General features: G+C 38.4%; 1 protein-coding gene across 3 annotated transcripts in view; it reads left to right on the top strand.

Annotated features, from left to right (window-relative positions):
• LOC139469621 (pro-neuregulin-2, membrane-bound isoform-like) overlaps window positions 1-23,973 on the top strand; it is a 263,969-nt gene that overhangs the window by 144,437 nt on the left and 95,559 nt on the right. For 2 of the 3 annotated variants that reach the window (XM_071251845.1, XM_071251843.1), the window contains exon 3: window positions 20,240-20,383. The gene's annotated coding sequence lies outside the window, so the exon portion shown is untranslated. Of the gene's footprint in view, window positions 1-20,079; window positions 20,105-20,239; window positions 20,384-23,973 lie in introns of those variants that run through there. The other variant, XM_071251846.1, reaches the window with a different exon arrangement.

The following is a 23,973-nucleotide window of genomic DNA, read 5'->3' as shown; positions in this document are numbered from 1 at the left end:
CGAAAGGTAATATATTTGTACATGTGTCATTGAGGGCATGATTTGTGTATGTTATAGAGGAATGGTGCAATTTTTCAAAATGATCTCATGTCCGCTACAGCTGAGAACTGACATGGCGTGTCACATTCAATGACGCAGAATGAGATCAGTTCAGTGCATCCTTTTATTGCTGATAATGTGTCTTGCTTCCACAGGGTATTTTCTCAAGTGTCCCAGCACCCAGATACTTTGACTGAGCAGTGAAGTGAGGGGTGAACATCTCAGTGATTTTGCTTATCACTCCTGATTCCTTCTTTAAATTAAGCTTGAATCATTGGTGTGTGGGAGTTTTTTGTCACCAGTCCAAAGTTAGAGTCAGTGAACATTTCTTCCAGCCCAGTACATATGTTTAGATTACAATTTTACCGATGTGAGGTGAAATGGGGTTTAACTTTGTGTCTTAGATTATTGCATTTATGTGATGGTGTGTGTGTGTGTGTGTGTGTGTGTGTGTGTGTGTGCACGTGTGTGTACTAGCTGGTTTTATAGTGCTAGCCCTCTGAGCTACCATCCTGCAGTTTACCATGGATTCCCCACAAGACACATGTCCTGACTCTGAGAGAAACAGTCCTTGTTTTATCTCCTTAATGCCGAGTGCCAGGCAGGGTAACAACAAATACCTTTTTTAACATCTTTTGGGATGATGCAGCAAGGGATCAAATCCCTGACCTTCCACTCTCCAGGCAGAGGGTCTATCCACTAGACCATGGAAGCAGTCTTGTTTTTACTGAAATAATGCAGACACACAAGTTCAGGATAGTAAATTATTCCCCAGACTTTGGAAGTTCAACTTCTACAGATTAGTGTTTATAGTTTACACTGCAGTTCATCTTCCTGAGGGAAGGGCGCTCTAACTGACTATGAAAGTCCGGTTTCCAACCTTGACGAAGTAGGCTGGAATTCCTCAGTTACATTTTGACTGGACTAATGAGTCTATGAATAATCTAATCAAAATCATGTTACAAACTTGACATCTGGTTGGTAAACAACATGGATTTAAACGTCCACATTTCGGTCAACTGCAGGATTTGTACTGCCAACTGGGCGTCGACAGATATTTTGCATATCTTTTCATGTTTTTAATTAAGGTGCTCAAGTGATTTTTTTGCACTTAGCTGGTAATACCTATTTATAACAATATAGATCTTGATTATCATCAGATCATCTTGACTGGGTACCGCCATTTTGTTTGGAGCAAATACAAGTGACATGAGAGATGGAATCTGATTGGTCAATAGTAGGGGCATAGAAGGGACATAACTCCTAATAGCCACTGGTGGCGCTACGATCAATTCTTGAAAATCCAGCCTAGTTCGGCAAGGTTGAAACTGGACTTTTCTAGTCGGTTAACTCCCTTGCCTCGGGAAGATGACTGTAGTCAGGAGCATGCCAGCTGCACAATGGCAGGTTGTGAATAATTGGGTCTGGTTGCAGCAATTGCGTGTTTTCAGCTGGAGTGACAATCAACAGGATAAGATGACCAGCAATCAAAGACACACATATGACCAGCTGATCATACTCGGCTTTTACAAGAAACATGTGGTACTGGAGACCCATTGTGCCGGGAATCTCAATCAGATTGCATAATGGATTTATTGTTGGGTGGAGATACATCAAACACACTTTTTTTCAAGTCAGTGCTGTTAATAGTCTATATGAACTAGAATTCTATTTTGCCCCAAAGCAAGAATCGAAACTAATTTGGTTAAGGCTAATTCGATCCATGATATACTTTTTTCATGTAGTTTACATAAACAGGATGATTATAGGAAATGTTGTGTATTTTATGGGTAGCTTTGAAGTTGGAATATTTTGATCACTAACACATTTTTCATCTTCATCTCAGAACTTATGTAAGACATTTTCAGTATTTGTTGTAAAATTAACAATTTTAATGTTATGAAATGTTTATTCCATCACCCAGAGAGTCGGGGTACTTATTGTAAAGATGCAGGGTTTGTGTTTTAAAGGTTAATAGTGCCTTTGATGTCAGTGATTTCTCTACAGCTTTGATTTGGCAAGATGATGTACATCTTTGCTGAGTTCCAGTGGGTTGCCATTTGATGGTGAGATGGAATATATTCCAAATCAATACGTATATCTGCGAAGCTTTTACAGCCAATGTGGTGGAATAACGGTTTGAAGGAATTGTTAATTATTTCAGACTATTTTTGTCAATAATTGGTAGACTATTATCAAGAAATTGTTAGTTTGGGTTCAGTTTTTATCCTCAATCACAATGAAGTTGGCGGGAGATATTTCCAAATGGGCTCAGGCAGCGCTGGCCTGACATTTCATTTTGAGAGCTGTTCTCAGAAGCTGTTCAACATATCATCGTAAATCTTGCACATATCCTTGCTGGTCGCTGCCTTTTCAGACTTTCAGAATTTCTGATATCATGTTTTTTTGCTTCTGTTTCTTTGAAACAAGACCAAATACTTCTGAAGTGAGGGTTTACTCGTCTCTGGATTAGAATTATCTGGCCATTCAAGATATGTGATGAACTTTGCAAACATATAGGCCAAGGGGTGCCTTTTGACATTTTGGAATGGCTAATGGCATCATTCTCATTCATGTAAAGGGATATAGACAGCATTGTCTTCTTGTCATCAACTATTGTCCCAAGGTGACTTATGATAACTCTCAAGGTCATGTGCTTTGGTCATTTCAGGTCAACATTGTCATCTTACAGTACACCAACACTCATTGACATCCACATTGACAACATCCAGACACATCACTCATAAAACACATCACTCATTGACATCCACATTGACAACATCCAGACACATCACTCATTCACATGTTCATTGACAACATCCAGACACATCACTCATTCACATGTTCATTGACAACATCCAGACACATCACTCATCAAACACATCACTCATTGACATCCACATTGACAACATCCAGACACATCACTCATTCACATGCTCATTGACAACATCCAGAAACATCGCTCATCAAACACATCACTCATTCACATGCTCATTGACAACATCCAAACACTTCACTCATTCACATCCACATTGACAACATCCAGACACATCACTCATTGACATCCACATTGACAACATCCAGACACATCACTCATTGACATCCACATTGACAACATCCAGACACATCACTCATTGACATCCACATTGGCAACATCCAGACACATCACTCACTGTCATGCTCATTGACAACATCCAAACACATCACTCATCAAACACATCACTCATTGACATCCACATTGACAACATCCAAACACATCACTCATTGACATCCGCATTGACAACATCCAGACACATCACTCATTGACATCCACATTGACAACATCCAAACACATCACTCACTGTCATGCTCATTGACAACATCCAGACACATCACTCATTGACATCCACATTGACAACATCCAAACACATCACTCATTGACATCCGTATTGACAACATCCAGACACATCACTCATCAAACACATCACTCATTGACATCAACATTGACAACATCCAAACACATCACTCATCAAACACATCACTCATTGACATCCACATTGACAACATCCAGACGCATCACTCATTGACATCCGCATTGACAACATCCAGACACATCACTCATTGACATCCGCATTGACAACATCCAGACACATCACTCATTGACATCCGCATTGACAACATCCAGACACATCACTCATTGACATCCGCATTGACAACATCCAGACACATCACTCATCAAACACATCACTCATTGACATCCACATTGACAACATCCAAACACATCACTCATCAAACACATCACTCATTGACATCCACATTGACAACATCCAGACACATCACTCATTCACATCTGCATTGACAACATCCAGACACATCACTCATCAAACACATCACTCATTGACATCCACATTGACAACATCCAGACACATCACTCATTCACATGTTCATTGACAACATCCAGACACATCACTCATCAAACACATCACTCATTCACATGCTCATTGACAACATCCAGACACATCACTCATTGACATCCGCATTGACAACATCCAGACAGATCACTCATCAAACACAGCACTCATTGACATCCACATTGACAACATCCAGACACATCACTCATTCACATGCTCATTGACAACATCCAGACACATCACTCATTCACATGCTCATTGACAACATCCAGACACATCACTCATTGACATCCACATTGACAACATCCAAACACATCACTCATTGACATCCACATTGACAACATCCAGACACATCACTCATTGACATCCACATTGACAACATCCAGACACATCACTCATTGACATCCACATTGGCAACATCCAGACACATCACTCATTGACATCCACATTGGCAACATCCAGACACATCACTCACTGTCATGCTCATTGACAACATCCAAACACATCACTCATCAAACACATCACTCATTGACATCCACATTGACAACATCCAAACACATCACTCATTGACATCCGCATTGACAACATCCAGACACATCACTCATTGACATCCACATTGACAACATCCAAACACATCACTCACTGTCATGCTCATTGACAACATCCAGACACATCACTCATTGACATCCACATTGACAACATCCAAACACATCACTCATTGACATCCGCATTGACAACATCCAGACACATCACTCATCAAACACATCACTCATTGACATCAACATTGACAACATCCAAACACATCACTCATCAAACACATCACTCATTGACATCCACATTGACAACATCCAGACGCATCACTCATTGACATCCGCATTGACAACATCCAGACACATCACTCATTGACATCCGCATTGACAACATCCAAACACATCACTCATTGACATCCGCATTGACAACATCCAGACACATCACTCATCAAACACATCACTCATTGACATCCACATTGACAACATCCAAACACATCACTCATCAAACACATCACTCATTGACATCCACATTGACAACATCCAGACACATCACTCATTCACATCTGCATTGACAACATCCAGACACATCACTCATCAAACACATCACTCATTGACATCCACATTGACAACATCCAGACACATCACTCATTCACATGTTCATTGACAACATCCAGACACATCACTCATCAAACACATCACTCATTCACATGCTCATTGACAACATCCAGACACATCACTCATTGACATCCGCATTGACAACATCCAGACACATCACTCATCAAACACATCACTCATTGACATCCACATTGACAACATCCAGACACATCACTCATTCACATGCTCATTGACAACATCCAGACACATCACTCATTCACATGCTCATTGACAACATCCAGACACATCACTCATTGACATCCACATTTTCAACATCCAAACACATCACTCATTGACATCCACATTGACAACATCCAGACACATCACTCATTGACATCCACATTTTCAACATCCAAACACATCACTCATTGACATCCACATTGACAACATCCAGACACATCACTCATTCACATGCTCATTGACAACATCCAGACACATCACTCATTGACATCCACATTTTCAACATCCAAACACATCACTCATTGACATCCACATTGACAACATCCAGACACATCACTCATTGACATCCACATTTTCAACATCCAAACACATCACTCATTGACATCTACATTGACAACATCCAAACACATCACTCACTGACATCCACATTGGCAACATCCAGACACATCACTCATTCCCATCCACATGGTCAACATCCAGACAACTCATGCACTGCCTTATTGTGTCCCATCATGCACTGCCTTATTGTGTCCCATCATGCACTGCCTTATTGTGTCCCATCATGCACTGCCTTATTGTGTCCCATCATGCACTGCCTTATTGTGTCCCATCATGCACTGCCTTATTGTGTCCCATCATGCACTGCCTCATTGTGTCCCATCATGCACTGCCTTATTGTGTCCCATCATGCACTCTCTTGTTTTGAGAGGCACTTAAAAGTTAGAGTACTAAGTAAGGATAAGATATAGATATAGGGATGAACAACTTCTTTATTACAATTAGCAGCGACGTTTTGGTGTAAGTTCTAACACAGTTATCAAGCAAGTGATGTACAGAGTATGGTTGACATAACAGGCTTATTCACTCCAGTCACTCCTGTCATGTATATATATATATACATGTATATATGTCACTTGCTTGATAACAGTGTTAGAACCTACACCGAAACGTCAACACTTGCTTGATAACGGTGTTAGAACCCACACCGAAACATCATCACTTGCTTGATATTGGTGTTAGAACCTACACCAAAACGTCATCACTTGCTTGATAACGGTGTAAGAACCCACACCGAAACATCATCACTTGCTTGATAACGGTGTTAGAACCCACACCGAAACGTCATCACTTGCTTGATAACGGTGTTAGAACCCACACCGAAACGTCATCACTTGCTTGATAACGGTGTTAGAACCCACACCGAAACGTCATCACTTGCTTGATAACGGTGTTAGAACCCACACCGAAACGTCATCACTTGCTTGATAACGGTGTTAGAACCCACACCGAAACGTCATCACTTGCTTGATAACGGTGTTAGAACCCACACCGAAACGTCATCACTTGCTTGGTAACGGTGTTAGAACATACACCAAAACGTCATCACTTGCTTGATAACGGTGTTAGAACCCACACCGAAACGTCATCACTTGCTTGATAACGGTGTTAAAACCCACACTGAAACGTCATCACTTGCTTGATAACGGTGTTAGAACCCACACCGAAACGTCATCACTTGCTTGATAACGGTGTTAGAACCCACACCGAAACGTCATCACTTGCTTGATAACGGTGTTAGAACCCACACCGAAACTTCATCACTTGCTTGATAACGGTGTTAGCATCTGACACCTACATCTCTTATGGCTTTTCTCCAACTGTAAGCTGACACACCATAAATACTGTTCGAAGCAGTGTTAAACACAACTCACTCACTCACTCACTTACTCAGATAATACATTGGTACTGTACAATTGACTTTTCATCTGTGTCTGTTATTTTTGTCTATTTGTTGAAGGGCAATCAGCTTGCTCAGTGTTTTCAGTGTATATCACTAGGGCCGGCAGCTGTTAGGTCAGTTACTATACATCACACAAGCCATGAGGAAACAAATGACAAGCAGGTCAAGAAAATCAATCATGATTGGTCAAATCATTGTCAAGCAGGTCAATTCCTGCCCTGATGGCGTCAAATGTTGATTGTGCTGTGTACAGCGAAGCCATTATCTCGCTTCCCATTGTAAAGTAATTCTCCAAATATCCCCAGAAGTAGCTACGTGGAAACATTTCACCTATATCCGGATATCGAGCAGCCAAGAAGCACTTGCCTGACCAAATCAGGCACACAGTGGACAATTGAGGTACCAACTGGCCAGTGGTCAAGACAAGATTTTCAGCTGTCCAGGCAGATAGATTTCCTTGGGGCGTGAACCCTCCTTAAGAAAAAGCACAGCATCACGACTCCTCCTTCATCCAATTTTGTGGGACATAATCAGGTTGTGGAGGTTAGACCCGGGAGATTGCAACTATTGTTGGAGTCCCTCCTGCTTGTAGGATTCCTGCCCCATGGGCATGTAGAATGCTAATCCAGAGATTTTCTTTGGAAATGATCGTCATTGGACAGTTTGGCTAGAAGCTGCCACCATTTCTTTTATTTGGGTAGGCGAAATAGCGAAAGGCTGTCCATTTATGGACAGACAAATGAAGTTGAATTTCAGAAAAATTCTTGATGTAATTCGTTTTGAATAAAAGTTGAAGAACTTTTACAATGATTAACTGAGTTATTTCTTTTTGAAAGATTTCTCCTCAAGCCATAATGCAGCACTTTGTGAAAAAGAATTAAGTTAGCTGGAACCTTTGCCATTTTTTACCCAGAATTGATTTTTATTCATCTCGTTAATTAAATCAAATTAAATAGCCTTTTGCCAGAAACATGTGTATTCATTCTTACTATTAATAGGGTAATAAGAACATTTATTCAATACAGATCAGGAGAAAGTTGGTGAATGTTTCCAATTACATGAAAGGGGTATGAAAAGTCCTGTTAATGTTGTTTACATTTGGAAACCCTTTTTATTGGCAACCTTTGTGTGGATCTAAATTGGATGAGGTTTAAAGGCAAAAGAAGTTTTTGATGATCGTTTTCTTCAGAAAACAGTGGAAAAAGTTACGAAAATTGGCTTTGGGGTTAAATATTGTTTATTTTTAAGAGAAAGCTTAAAGCATGCCATTTTTTGCTTCTCCTTTTGGACTGTGCCCTTCATGATGTCCTCTCTGGGATGTAGTTCCATGTCCAAATCATGCTTGTGTAAAAGTTTTATGTTGACAAATGGGAATATATTACAGGAGCTAATGAAGTTTAGGCTTACCATATTCATGATCATAGACTTGATAAGAATGTTTTTGTAAGGGTACTGCAATCTTTCATTTTATGATTTTTGATAAACATTTTGTAACTTAAATTGGAATAAGACTTAAACCTTTAAAGTCCCTTAAAAATATCAATCCCAAATGTGTCGTATTCCATCACCATGGTCATCTTCCTAACCTCCTACATCCTGTAGGTCTCAGATCGTGCGTGCTTGCGTGCGTGCGTGCGTGTTTGTGTGTGCATACGTGCGTGCGTGCGGGCGGGCGGGTGGGCGAGCGGGCCTGCGTGCATGCGTGCGTGCGTGCACGTGTGTGACATATGTATGTAATGAATGTTCTGTAGGTAGGTAGGTACGTGCGTACATATGTACATATCACCTCAAGAATTGATAGATAATACCAGATAGAGGTCACCTTGCAATGATTGCGTGAACATATGTTCCACTCCATTGTGTGGTGTGATGGTGTGACCTCGTCCCTATTAACTAAGAATCAATATATAACTGTCAGAATATGTGTATGTTTCATACTTGGAATATCGTTATATCCTGTAGACCAAGGACATGCCTGGAGAATATTCTCCAAGTTATGATAATGCTAGGACATCTTGAGTACAGTATATAGTATAGATCTAACACTGTCAGTGTCAACTATCGTTATCTAACTTTTTTTGTTCAATATAGTTCAGTAATGAAGAAATCATGAAACTCGGCTTGGGCATTTCTCTACCCTAATCAACAGACTTAAGCCATGGTTGGTATGTACTTCTCAAGAAAAGGATATGGACCACCGGATTCTTTCATATTACTACAGTTCATCTCCCCTGCCCTGACTGAGTAACCATAGTAACTTGAAAGAAGAGGTGGTCCTTAACCTTTTTGTCAGTAGTGCACCATTGTTTCAAAGTTGAAGAGACCTACGTTAATAGGTAATACTTTGAGTTATCCGAGGGTCGACACAACCGAAAATGACCATTAAAGAAGGAATAGCAAGGACCAAGTTTTACTTCGGGACAGCTGTAAGTTAGACACATCGGTGTAGTTTCTCTGTAATTTTACATCAAGACCTATTGCGTAGGAATGGCCAGTGGATTCATGACTCAGAATCAACAGCAACAGCAACAGCCTGACGCCATCATAATGATTTAATTTCAGAAAGTGTTCTTTGAATGGAAGACAAAGTACTTCATGAAGAAATATGTGCAGGAACATATACATTCAGGAAGAAATACATTCTTAAAGAAATACAAATAGGAGGACATACATACAGAAAGAATTACATACATAAAGAAATACATACAGGAGGAAATACATACAGGAGGAAATACATACAGGAGGAAATACATGCAGGAGGAAATACATACAGGAAGAAATACATACAGGAAGAAATACATACATAAAGAAATACATACAGGAAGAAATACATACATAAAGAAATACATACAGGAGGAAATACATACATAAAGAAATACATACAGGAGGAAATACATACATAAAGAAATACATACAGGAGGAAATACATGCAGGAGGAAATACATACAGGAAGAAATACATACATAAAGAAATACATACAGGAGGAAATACATACAGGAAGACATACATACAGGAAGAAATACATACAGGAAGAAATACATACATAAAGAAATACATACAGGAGGAAATACATACATAAAGAAATACATACAGGAGGAAATACATGCAGGAGGAAATACATACAGGAAGAAATACATACAGGAAGAAATACATACATAAAGAAATACATACAGGAAGAAATACATACAGGAAGACATACATACAGGAAGAAATACATACAGGAAGAAATACATGCATAAAGAAATACATACAGGAGGAAATACATGCATAAAGAAATACATTGTCAAAGAAATACATACAGGAGGAAATACATACAGGAAGACATACATACAGGAAGAAATACATTGTCAAAGAAATACATACAGGAGGAAATACATGCAGGAAGACATACATACAGGAGGAAATACATGCAGGAAGAAATACATACAGGAGGAAATACGTACAGGAAGAAATACATACAGGAAGAAATACATACAGGAAGACATACATATAGGAAGAAATACATACAGGAAGACATACATATAGGAAGAAATACATTGTCAAAGAAATACATACAGGAGGAAATACATGCAGGAAGACATACATACAGGAGGAAATACATGCAGGAAGAAATACATACAGGAGGAAATACGTACAGGAAGAAATACATACAGGAAGAAATACATCATACAGGAAGAAATACATCATACAGGAAGACATACATACAGGAAGTAATACATACAGGAGGAAATACATGCAGGAAGAAATACATACAGTAGGAAAAACAACCAGGAAGACATACATATAGGAGGAAATACATACAGGAAGAAATACATACAGGAGGAAATACATACAGGAAGACATACATATAGGAGGAAATACATACAGGAGGAAATACATACAGGAAGAAATACATCATACAGGAAGAAATACATACAGGAAAAAATACATCATACAGGAAGAAATACATGCAGGAAGAAATACAAGCATAAAGAAATGTTCAATTGCCTCTGCGTAGTCAGCTGTGCCTGCATTGTGACACCCTCTCCAGGGGTTGCGCCAGACAGTAAACTACGCTGTTGTGAAATTTCCATTATGTGTGCTAGATCATATGTTAGTAAGCAGACACTTTCATTATTCCCAGGAAAGAAATAACTGTTAATCTTTTGTTAAGGTTTATACACCATGTAGTGATCTCATTGTAGAACTTCTTTTAGATAAATATTTATATCATTTGGTATTGTAAGGTTCAATAAATATTTATTTGACTCTTGTAGTCCCGTCTGTGGTTACCTGATGACTAATTGGCCTGTTTTATAAAGATGTTAAGGACAATTCTGATCTTGCTCACTCACTCACTCACTCACTCACTCACTCACTCACTCACATTATACATTGGTACTGTACAATTGACTTTTCATCTATGTCTGTCGTTTTTGTCTATTTGTTGAAGGGCAATTGCCTTGTTCGGTGTTTTCAGTGTATCACTAGGGCCGGCAGCTGTTTGGTCAGTTACTATACATCGCTCACTCACTCACTCTCTCTACCTTTCCACTGAGGTAACCATGGTAATGTCAATCTACCTAGAAACCCTGCTGCAACTGCCACCAATTCTTCTATCACTTATACTACAAACAGGAACTGTGAGAAAAGATAAAGAAATTGTTTCTCACATAATCTTGTCCTCCTGTCTTGCCAATATCCCAGTTGGAACCAAAGACCATACTTTAGTCCTTCTCTCTCTGTAGGAGGGGGCACGGGGGGCCCAGTTGTCTAAGGCACCACGATTCGCTGTGCACAGTTGGATCCCTTGGGTATGATTGTGGGTTCGAATCCCGGTTCGCCCCGATTATGTTTGTAGGTTTTTTAGCACCATACCCGTGCCCGTGGGTTTCACCGAAGTGGTAAACGTCTGAGACCTGCATCACTTTGGGCTTTCCTCCCACATTAAGCTTACACGCCGTGATATAACTGGAATACTGTTAAAAGCGGCGTTAAACCCAACTCACTCACTCTCTCTGTAGGACAAAGATGGCTCCAGTCACAAGGTGAGACTGGGTGTGTGGTGAAGCAGTGTGAACTCCCTCGTAGGGAGAAAGACCATCAAGAACATTCTCTTCCAAAGTGTATGGGATGCTCCATATGACAGTCATTTTGTATGTTGACAGAAGTAAAACTTAAGTGTTGATGGTGCTTCCCTTGCTGTCTGTCCCACATTGCAAAATCTTGGCCTGGCTCCTTCTGGAGACAGTTGTCTGATGTTAGAACTTAGTTTTATTTGTTCTTAAACATTCATAAGGAATATTCATAACTATTAAACTCCATGGGTTCTCAAACAGAATTAAAGTTAGCACTAGTGTTCTGACATCACCATTTACTTGCCCCAGTTAGTGCGTCTCCTGATGATGTGTCTCCAGTTGGATTCCGCAATTCATTTCCTACCGTTGTCCTAGTTCGTACTGTCTCGACATGCAAGCTCAGAAAGTGCCTCGATCAATATTACCAATAACCAACTGATATTTTCCATCAACAGCTATCATTCAACTATTTTGTTCATAAGCTCACAGTGGTATCCTGAGGTTTCTGCAAGATTTTACCATTTTTTCTTGCCCAGTTATATTGAGACATCAAAGTTTTGAAAGAAACCATTTTTTTCAAATTATGCTGTTAATAGTGTGATCTACGGGTCATATGCTGAATTTCTTTTCAGTGCTGACTGTTTAATATGCTGTGTTGCATACAAGGGATACAATTAAGCTCAACAGATGCCGTTTTGTGGACTGGGTTTGATGGAATATTGTCATGTAATGGTATTTCCTTGGACAAAATGTTTCAAATATGTTTCCAATTAATGTTAATCACTTGCCGTTGTAAAAAAGAACGCAAATAAAAGTTGACGTTTCGACAATATATAGACATTGATTAGCTTTAAATTTAATCTTCTCATTCAGCCTGGAAGCAATCTAGGCCAGTGGAGTTTTTGTTTTGGGTATGATAATTCAAATTTATAGGTGAAGATAATAGATTGACAAAAATCTTGCTATAAAGCTTTCAATGAGAAAACAATTTGAGCTTGATTGTTGACGGTCAAATGAAGATGGATGAAAAGATTTTCCTTATGAAATGAACATCTGCCTGGAAGTAATTGAGTACAGTAGTTTATAAATGAAATAACAGTAGAATATATTATCATTGTGTAAGAAAATACATGAGGCTATAGCTGATAGGATGTTTGTCTTTGTCTGCAACTATAATATAGACACATAAATTGTTTAACAGATATCATTTCATTGTAACAGTGAACCCTTGTTGGCCTTGACCTTGTTAGTCTTGACCTTCATGGAAAAGAAAACATTTGGATTAGCAATGTTCCCCCTGTCCTATATATAATGTAACTAGCTTAGGTCTAATCTGTTTCCTAATTGAACCTATGTTAATTAGAATCCATTCCGATCAGGTCATGATATATTGTCTCAGTTAATGGTTTCTGCTTCATCAACATCGTCTCGTGTATTAGCCAGCCTCCCAGTCTGCTTTCGGAGTTTTGGGTCAGATTTGGAAGGTGATTTTTGAATAATTTATGAGATATGGGTCAATTCTTTCCTTTGTAAAGTATGTTTGATAAAGCTATTTGGAATTAACCTTGAAAAGGCCAGCTGATTACACAGCTGCTGTTGCAGTAATTAAATAGATTGTCATCCTTGCTGTTGCGGCTTTCCGTCCTAATTATCCGATTCCGATGGCTGAGATAAAATATGTGTACATGCAATGAAATATTTACATTGGTAACTTTACTTTCGATACTGTGCAGTATGGAAATCAGGACTTATTATGAACAGTTTCATTGAACTCCCAGATGAGTGAGTGAGTGAGTGAATGAGTATGGATTTGTGCCGCTTTGAGCAATATTCCAGCAATATCAAGGCGGTGGACACCAGAAATGGGCTTCCACAAGGCTACCAGACTGCCTACTCCCAGATGAAGTCTTATAGTCTGTCACTAGAACAGATTCCTCTCTTATTGTGAGGTTTATGGTCACAGTTTTTCTGATATTTGATAGTATGTAGGGGAGGAAAGTTTTTAGATTGGTAAGCCATAAAAAGAATAATCTTGGCCTTCTTTGGTCCTTATAAATATTTTTTAGCCAATATCTGAATTGCAACATGATTGATGTTTGTAAAGATTTCTGTTTTAGTCAAATAAAAATCCCCTGGATTCTTTTTATTGTCAAAGCGATCTTTTAAGTTGGTGGTACAGAAAAAAACTTGTCTTTTGGAATAGATTTTTTCGGAATTTTTCAATTGATTAGGTCATCAAATCTGAAAACCAGGAAAAACAATATGCTTGGCTTCAGGCCTTAGAAGTCTCTCTCACTGTCTGACTACCTCAATCATCTGCCTGGAGAGTGGAAGGTCGGTGGGTGGCTCTCCTAGCAGCATCTTTCCAAAAGACGTTATTAGATGGTACTTGTTGTTTCCCTGCCTGGCATGCAGCTTTTAGGGGATAAAACAAGGACTGGACAACTCAGAGTCAGTATACTGTGTCTGAGTGGGGTATTCATGTTAAACTGCGGCATGGTTTCTCAATGTGCTAGCACTGTAAAACTGGTGTTTGTATGGGTTTAGTATAAGCAGACAGACACATGTACATCGTTATGTAAGTGCAATAATCTTGCTAAAGTCTAACTGCACCTCACCTCTCTCGCTCTCTGAAAACCACTGGTGAGCTTCACATGTTCACATCATATATTGATGTGTCGGGAAGAGCAAGTTCTTCACACATTAATTATTGCACTTCTCATGATAAATATCTCATTAAAGACCGAGGTTACGGTATAGGTAGTTGATAAATCTTTGATAAGTAGGACTTAGTCAAGATAACATGATATTGTATAGACAGTAACTATGGCTTTTAACACTGGGATATTAATCAGAAGGTAAATTAATTTTGTACCAGCTACTGAATAATTGCAGACCCATTTGTAAGTGAAAACTTTCAGGATCACTCAACAGCAGAATTTATGTTGTTGAGTTGTCAGGAACATCCAAGTTCATTGTGGACATTTATGGCACAAAAACCCTGACATGTTTCATTTTATGTATTTAGTGTTGGTTTTCTATCACAGAGTGCAAGGTTGGGGTTCTGATGGTCTAAAGTATGCCACACTAACATTGAGATATAGTTACATTTATTTATCATTTGAGGCCTAAACTTTGACCGCCTCTGTGGTCTAGTGGATAGAGAGTCTGCCCAGATAGCGGGAGGTTGGTGATTTGATGCCTGGCCGTGTCATTATGACCAAGGACTGTATACTGGGTCTGAGTTGGATATCCATGTTAAACTGTGGCAGAGTATCTCCAGGCTAGCTCGAAAATCATCCCTATTGATGTGCAGTAATCTTGAATAGTAAAGTAGTAGTACTTGAAATAGTAGTAGTAGTAGCTGTAGCAGCAGCAGCAGCAGCAGCAGCAGCAGTAGTAGTAGTAGTAGTAGTAGTAGGAATAGTGGTTGTAGTAGTATCAGCAACAGCATTAGTAGTAGTAGTGGTTGTAGTAGCAGTAGTAGGTACTAAGTAGCAGCAGAAGCAGTAGTAGTAGTAGTAGTTGTAGTAATAGTGGTTGTAGTAGCAGCAGCAGTAGTAGATGTAGTAGTAGTGGTAGTAGTAGTAGTAGAAATAGTAATAGTATCAGTGGTAGTAGTAGTAGTAGTAGTAGTAATAGTTGGGGTTGTAGAAATGGCGTTAGTAGAAGTAGTAGTAGTTGTAATAGTAGTAGAATAGTGGTTGTAGTAGCAGCAGTATTTGTAGTAGAAGTAGTAGAAAGAGTTATAGCAGCAACAACAGTTGTAGCTGGAGTTGTGGAAGGAGTAAATGTAGTTGTAGTGGCAGCAGCAGTAGAAGTTGTTGTAGCATTGGCTGGTAGAATCTTGTTTTGTGTACTTTTATGGTGGAGGAAGTATGTTAAATATCTGCAGTAACTGAACAATCTGCAGTGGCAGTCAACATCTGAGTGGCACCAACTTTACGAACATGCAGACAAACACAGCTGAAGGCCTTAGAGTAATTGTGTTTTGGTTTATTTGGATTAAATAATCCGGAATGTATAAAGGTTGTGAGATCAATATCTGAATCTACATGTTATTTTTCATTTGTAAAAAAACCAAATGCATTTATGATTATTTTAGATATATATTTTTGACATTTTGCCAAATCCAACTTGCCAAACAATATTTTTCATCACACCATCAAAATGTAATTTCAGGCCTTGGTCAGTTTTATATTGTGTCTTCTCCCTCCAGACCAGTTCTCCAATCATCCAGCAGTGTTTTCAACACAACCAATTCAGATCAAAATCATTCTGGCTCTGTGAGAAAATGAATTTATCATGAAGGGTGTTCGCAGGCCACTGGGTGCAGATGCTTATCGTCGCCTAATAACTTCAATGAAACCAATGATTGTTGGCTGGTGAGCAGGGGCAGTTCTTCTCACTCCAGGTTCACTGGTCAGTGTACTGGTCACTGTGTTCATACATTGTAGATATCAGATTTACAGCAATTACCAGCTGTTGTATATTACAGTACAAATATTGAGGGCTAGGCAAAACCCTGGAGCATGCGTTTTTGAATTATTATTTAAAATATATTTAGTAAAAGCTGCAACTAAAATATTTGAATATATTATTCCTGATATAAAAAAGTTGGTTTAGATACATTTTTTCCTGATCCTGTAAAGTTACATCATTTGTTTAGTTTTAGCTGAATCACTCGTAGATTCCAAGAAAATGTGTACAGCTGATTGCTATTTCCAGATTAGTTTACGAGAAAATACACAAGGTAATCTTAATCTCTGGATGAAAAACAATGCCTAGCAGAACAAAAAATACAATTTAAATGGTAAATCAACATGTCCGTTGATTTTTTATCCCAAAAATTTAAATTTGTACTGACCAAGTTTCTTATCACCCGTTTGTTTACCGGACTTGTGTAATTTTTTACTGCAAATTATATTCAAATTTTTTTTCCCAAAATATTGAATCCGCTCAGAGGGGGGTGCGCATTATAATTAGGTGTGCACTATACTCAAGAAAGTACGGTATTGGCTACGCGGGACGTACACCAAGGTGCAATTGACAAATAATCCTGTCAGTGATATGTAGTTAAGACCTGTTAAATTTAATACGCCTGATAAATTTTGACGATTTATAAAAATGATTTCAGTTAATGGTACCTACTTTGCTTTACTTGTGTAAAGGAGCAGAACTAAAAGTAGTCCATGTTCAGGGCCCCATTCACAAATCTACGATTGTCATAAATCTATGCTAAAGTATAGGAGTTGCGATAGTCTTAGCGCTATGATTGCTTTGTGGAATGGGGCATTGGTCGGTAAGATCTCACATAATTCAAACTGTTGCTAATTATGGGACACAGGACATTCTGTCCTCACAAAATGCCCACCATTCTGTAACACTATAACACTTGATTCCTCATAATTCTCTGTTCGTAAGAAGCTGGTAATCATAGGAAGTAGATCTTGTATACTTATCAAGATGTCAGAATGATATCCTTATACATACACTCATACACTGTGCACTCAAAAGAACCCACTCGTCCGATAGTAGATGGTGGATACACGAATACGAACATATATCAGAAACGTGTAGCGAAACCCTGGGCAAGTGACTTAGTTCGAATGTGCCTCTGTTCACCCAGCAGGGAATGGGAACCTAATATGTAAGGTGCATGTAATAACCTTCTACCACACCGAGGCAGCTTGGGTTGTATTCTCCCCAGGGAGTTGAGAATGACAACTTGAATGCAAACAGATCCACTGGTCAGGGAACAAATAAAACTATATTTGAGCCAATACTGGTACCCGAATACCCACGGCATACAAATGTATGCCATTATGATAATAACAATAATATTCTGAACTGTGGTTACACATATATATAGGTCACGACAATGATTTTATCCTTTCACGTGTCCTTCGTCACGTGATCACCAAACAGCAATATATGGTATATATTGATAGGAAAAATGTGAAGAATACCATTAATATAACTAATTTTCTTAAAACAAAGTTGCATAGCAAATAGGCTGAATTTGAACATAAAAATTGCAATATTTGTAATGCTGTTTTGTTCCAACAATTGACTACACATCTAACTCTGAGATAGTTTACACCGGTGATTAGAGATTTAGGAATTTGTGTACCCAATCGAGCATTGATCGAGCCCAGCTTGTTGGCAAACACGTCTTTATTTCTTATAGTAGAACGTAATTGTAAGTTAGGGCTGTGTATTAGCAAAACCTTTGCATTGGAATGTATTGTGATTCAGGTATATCGTCTTGAGGTACGTAATGCAGTGTATTCAGAGCTGAAGTGTTTGAGGGAGGCTGCCACTTATCGTGGAAGCAGAGGATATTTTCTACATACTAAAGAAAACGTTACAATGTCGAATCAGCATGGTCAGTTACACCATTTTGTAGTCATGGATACAAGGTAGATAAAACGTGACAAACCTCCTATTGATGTATAAGCTGTTGATATGTTAGTGAGAATTCCGGGTCAGAATAGGTCCCTTGAGCAACCAATGCTGGTCTTAAAGTTGACCTGACTGATCACGTGTCAGGCTCTGTGAATTGTTTGATAGCGTGTCATCTTTCCCCAAAGGTGTGGATCGTTGCTCTCAATATCAATCACCGGTTTGTCTGATCCAGGCTCGATTATTCACAAGTCACTGTCATTTAAGGTTTTACTCATTAGAACTTGTAGAAATGTATCAGAGTTGATTTACAGATAATATTAAGTGGTTTCACCAGTTTATTGAAGTTTCGTAATGTCATTAATACTCCATGATAGAAATGAGCATTAATTATGAAGGAGGTAACATAATATGTTTTATCTTCCCATATGTTATGATATATTAGATATTTTTTATTACAAAGCAATTCTAGCATGCAGTAGAAGCATATGTTACATGGACCAGATAGCCACATTGTGAATAGTAGTGAGGCCTTTCTCACACTTGCTTTCTCATAACATGAAAAAATTATGAGGAATATTTATCATGGTAGTTAAAACTGTTCATTTCTTTTGTAATAAATAAGATGTATTAAAGCAGATATGGCAAAGTGAGAAATTTATCAAAAGCTTCTTGTACTTTCTCTTTAATAATTAATGAGAATTATCCTCTATGTCGCTGCTTCACACCTTGCAAACAGGGGTCCCTGTTCCGTTTGCACAAACCATGTGGCCATCATAAGGCCGCCAATGTCCCTGTCAGTGTGTCAAACATCTTCCGGTTGTTTTCATTCATTGTCTGTTTCACAAAGAAAACAACACCCTCTTGCACACAGCCATCAAAAGAGAGAATCGATTGTTCATTTCTGAGAAAATCATGAAACTAGAGGATCAGACTTGAAATCAACATCTGTAAGATATCTCTTACGATATGGGGAACGAGCCGGGGAGCAGATGATAGCTGTAGCACGCTGATAGCATGTTTCAATCAGTTACATACATAGAACACCCTCTCCACATGATGTCTGCAGCATGTCTATTCCTCGTGGAGTAGGAAAAAAGCCTCAGGCAGGCTTATGCTGTCAAGGTACAATATGCTAGCCGAGCTTACTATACACCCGCAACTTTCACACAATATCGATATCAAGTCTGTATCATGTTTGAAAGAAGCATTTGAGCCAAGAGTCTTCCCAGCTATGTAAATTTGGCCTATTGTAGAGGATCGCCCTTATGTTGTAAAAATCAAACAGCATCGAGCCTTTAACGTGAACATAGTACACTGTTTGATCGTGGAGAATGGTCCATTCAGCTCCACATCATCAAACTGATATGCATTATTAACCTTGTGTTGAACGCGCGACAAGTCTTTTGTAGTGCTATCCAAAGCTATGAGTATTGTTTTCTGTCGGGCGATGCCGAGCATGTGTGAAGCCAAGACTCCAGCCCTGGCCAATATTGGACACGGGACGTTGAGCTCAGCGTGGCGGTAGCCTGCCCATCATTGTTTGTCCCTTGCTTCAGGAGTGTGTTTCCGAGGACAACAGGAGGACTGGCTAGTGCTGTTTTAGTTGTAAATAATTAATTGCTCCTCTGTGATTGGCCCCATGTTGAACTAGTACAGAGTCATAGTGTGGGATCTGTTACTATCGTTTACTACGAGCTCCCACCTGTATGAAATCTACAATGTGTGCTTTTTAATTTGCAGCGTTGGATACGTCTATCATGCCTTGACTCCTGCATCTGTGCTTGGTTTTCATGTAATGGGAGTTTGTTTAAAACCTGGAATGGATTTCCAATACTGTGTTAAAGACAATGTGTACATTTCACCTCATCCTGTGGAGATATCAAGGTGAGTGCGATACTTCATTGTGCATATCTGTTTCCATGCTTATAACAACTTTGACATGACATGTCTGTTTCTCATAAATTGCATTAATTGGGTTGTTAATATCAATATTTGTGTTTTATATTGTCAGCATCGTATGAAAACATAGTTACTTGATTTTATAAGGGTTGTATTTTTCAGGTATCTCTTCACATATAAAAGTATATGTAATGTTTTATGTTTTTATCTGAAAATGGTTATGAGAAGGGGTAGCTCAAAGTGGAGTAGATTCTTTGTAATGCACAACCAACATTAGCCTCTGAAAAAGATTGTCACAACATAAATTGGAAATTTGATGAGGCCTTGCATGTATTTATAAATGATGCCAAAGTAATCACTGGTGTTTTGAGGTGTATGTTTTTATGTCAAGTTATTTTCTTGCAAAGGATAAGTAAGGCAAAAAGGTAATTGTAAAGATCTGGAAGTAGAATCCACGTGCATTAGCTGTAGCTGAGACATTGACGTGATATTGATTACTTACCATGGCCTATGTAACAGAGGACTGTTACTCCAGGAGTATTGGAGTATCACTATGCCATTGATCTCAGGATGTAATGGACATGATATTGACAATTCCTAAGCCCTAGTCCATTTCATCATCACTGCTCTAGGATACAGTACTTTGAAAAAATGACATACTTATTATTTAGATGATTTAGGAAGCTAAGTTGTGTAATTTTGGTGTCCTCTTTTTTCTTTATGTGGTGGTTATTTGTGAGAATAGTTTCAAGTGTGTGACACTAAACATGGTGACAGGTGCTTACTTAAATACTTATAGAAACTTACCCTCTAACCTTTGAAGTACAGCAAACTCAATTTTGAGCAGAAGGGGACATGTTTTGTATCTCTTAATAAAATGCCAGTCAGTTGGCTAATCTTTTTAACTTGACACTGTGCAGTATGGATATATAGCAAGATTGTGTAATAAAAGTGAGAAAAATATTTCCATAATCAGAAACCTCTGCTAGAAGCAGAGACCATTGTATGATTCCAACTGTATCATAAACAAGTGTCTACCAATCACTATCAAATAGTGATGACACCAGGTTTTTCGCAAAAAATTGAGAGTATCCAAAGCCTCATGCACAATGTCAGTGTTGTATTCTGAAGCTGGGAAACTAGACACAATGAGGTATGCTGAAAAATTCAGGCCATTTAATCCTAAAAGTAATTTTTTGAAATATTGCATTAATGCATATCTCACATACATAATTTGTTGTAACTTGAAAGAGAGTATTTTCACAACCCATTCTTAATGAAGCAATGAGTGTACCATCCAGTGAAAAGCTTATCTACTACACTAAATATATATGTGATACAGGACTTTTAGACCAGTTTGTCTTGTTCTGTGGTAGTTGTAAATTAGTCTGTCATTCAGACTCTGAAACAAATATGTCCAATACAGCCCATTCAAATTTTGTCCATGTAAGTCTGACTGCCACTGTGGTGTAGTGGTATTAAAAAGAGCATTCGCCAGGAGAGAGGAAGGTCAGGGGTTCGATCCCTGGCTGCATCATACCAAAAGACGTTAAGAGATGGTACTTGTTGTTACCCTGTCTGGCATTCAGCAATTTCGGGCTAAAACAAGGACTGGTCAGCTTGGGGTCAGTATATTGTGGGTGGGGTATTCATGTTAAACACGTGACATCGTATCTCAGCGGGCTAATTAAAGGACTATATAAAGTCAGACTAGTACAAGAAGCCACACACACACACATGCTTGCACAGCGCTATATAAGTGCAATCATCTTGGACACAACATTAAACCCCATTTCACCTCACCATGCAAGTATATAATAATATTTGGCAAGTCTAGATTACTGCAGTTTCTGAAAATGAAGAAAGTCTCTTGGCTACTTTTTGATAAATATATTTTGTAACTATAATTTAACAACTTCATTTCTTTGAAATATGTTCATTTCAGAGACTAGATCTTAGTCTAGATGTAAATGTACTTTGTCCATTACTGTTCTTAAGAGCTAGTGGTTATGTGAAGACATTAGTTTAAATATCTACTTCATATTAAAAATAAATTGCCAGGTTTATTATTGATTTACATCTACATTTGCACTTCGATGGTGAAGACATCAGTCAGAGATGCTTTTGTAGCCAAAATGTGTTTAAAGTCTGCCTATTAATCCTGTTTGAAAGTAATATTTTAAAAAATAACTTTTTGAAGTGAAGTTTTTATGTTTCAAGACCACCAGTAACTTTGTTAAAAAGAAATTCTATTGACAGTCTTTCACTTGTTTTTAGACCTAGACAGGAAACTGTGATGGTTTTGCTAAGAATATCATAAATTAGAAATAGGGGCACAAGCTAGTGACACCCTTGTCTCACACCTCTCTGGAGTGTCCATTTGCTCTAAATACTGTTTTCAAGTCAGTTACATCTTAAAGCACTAGTCTTCAGGGTAATGTTATGTCTTTGACAGGGGTTAAATTGGTAAAGCTCACAGTGCAAAGATCGTCTGATCTTAAATGTGCCTATTCAAGCAAAACTATCACTCCGTATCATTATGAATCTTTTATTGAAAAAACACAAATCGGTCTGGGCTTTTTAACCCCCTCTCATCAGTTTTGCAAAGTCTTTTTTGAGAAATCATTGAAAAGTGAAATTTACAAGCCATAAATGACATTAATTGGATTTCAGGTATAAAAGTATGATTTTTGGTGTTTTTGTGAAAACCTTATGTCTTTCATATTTTCATATTGAAAGTATTCAACGTTTCATTAGAATGTGTGTGATGGCTTTAAGGTGTCTTTTTTTAATTTTTTATTTGACGAGAAAAGTATGAATATATTTGTGAGGTTAATGTTAATGTCACATTAGTCTATTGGTCATCTCTTACCAAGTTGTCAGTTCCTGAAATCTTGAACTTTAGTATGTTTTTATGTACAAATATAGATTTTAATAAATTAGGTAATAACCATTTATGACTGATAGGGGTGACAGCCAAGTGGTTGGTGCTCCTGTTTTCCACATATATGAACTGGGTTAGTGGGTTTGTTATGATGAGGCAATGTGGATGCTGTTGTAAAGACTCCCTGCCCTCCAACCAGCCTCCCTCCCCCACCCCCACCTCCACCCCACGTTTTTTATGACTTCAGTCTGTATTGCTATTGAGACGTAAAACCATACTCGTTGATTTCAAGTGATGCTAATTTCACATTCTGAGGTGTTGTCCATTTCATGTCCGTATCATATACTTATCACTGCGTAAGGGTTAATATCAGATCAACATTTGGACTCCTCTGAGGGTTTAATATGGTTGTTTTTTATGGAGCATTTACAGTGTTGATGCGTTGGGCTGGAAGTCTGAAAGTGCAGCCAATACTCACACATACAGTTGACTGAAGGAAGTGGTGGCTGATATGAAAGACTTGTCTATTTCATTGTTGATATAAACAACACAGTCTGTTACATTGGATTTTGAAAATATCATCAGTTACTCTCTATATTGACAATATTGTCCATTTTATTGAAAAATTGTCCAGGGCTAAAGGAAGAATCCACATTAAGGGAGAGTTTATTTTTGTATTTATTGCTGTGAT

Source organism: Haliotis cracherodii, unplaced genomic scaffold (assembly GCF_022045235.1).
Source record: "Haliotis cracherodii isolate W230 unplaced genomic scaffold, xgHalCrac1.p SCAF_2, whole genome shotgun sequence".
Lineage (NCBI taxonomy): Eukaryota > Metazoa > Mollusca > Gastropoda > Lepetellida > Haliotidae > Haliotis > Haliotis cracherodii.
Note: the sequence above shows the minus strand (reverse complement) of the source record. Positions and strands in the feature narration are given on the sequence as shown.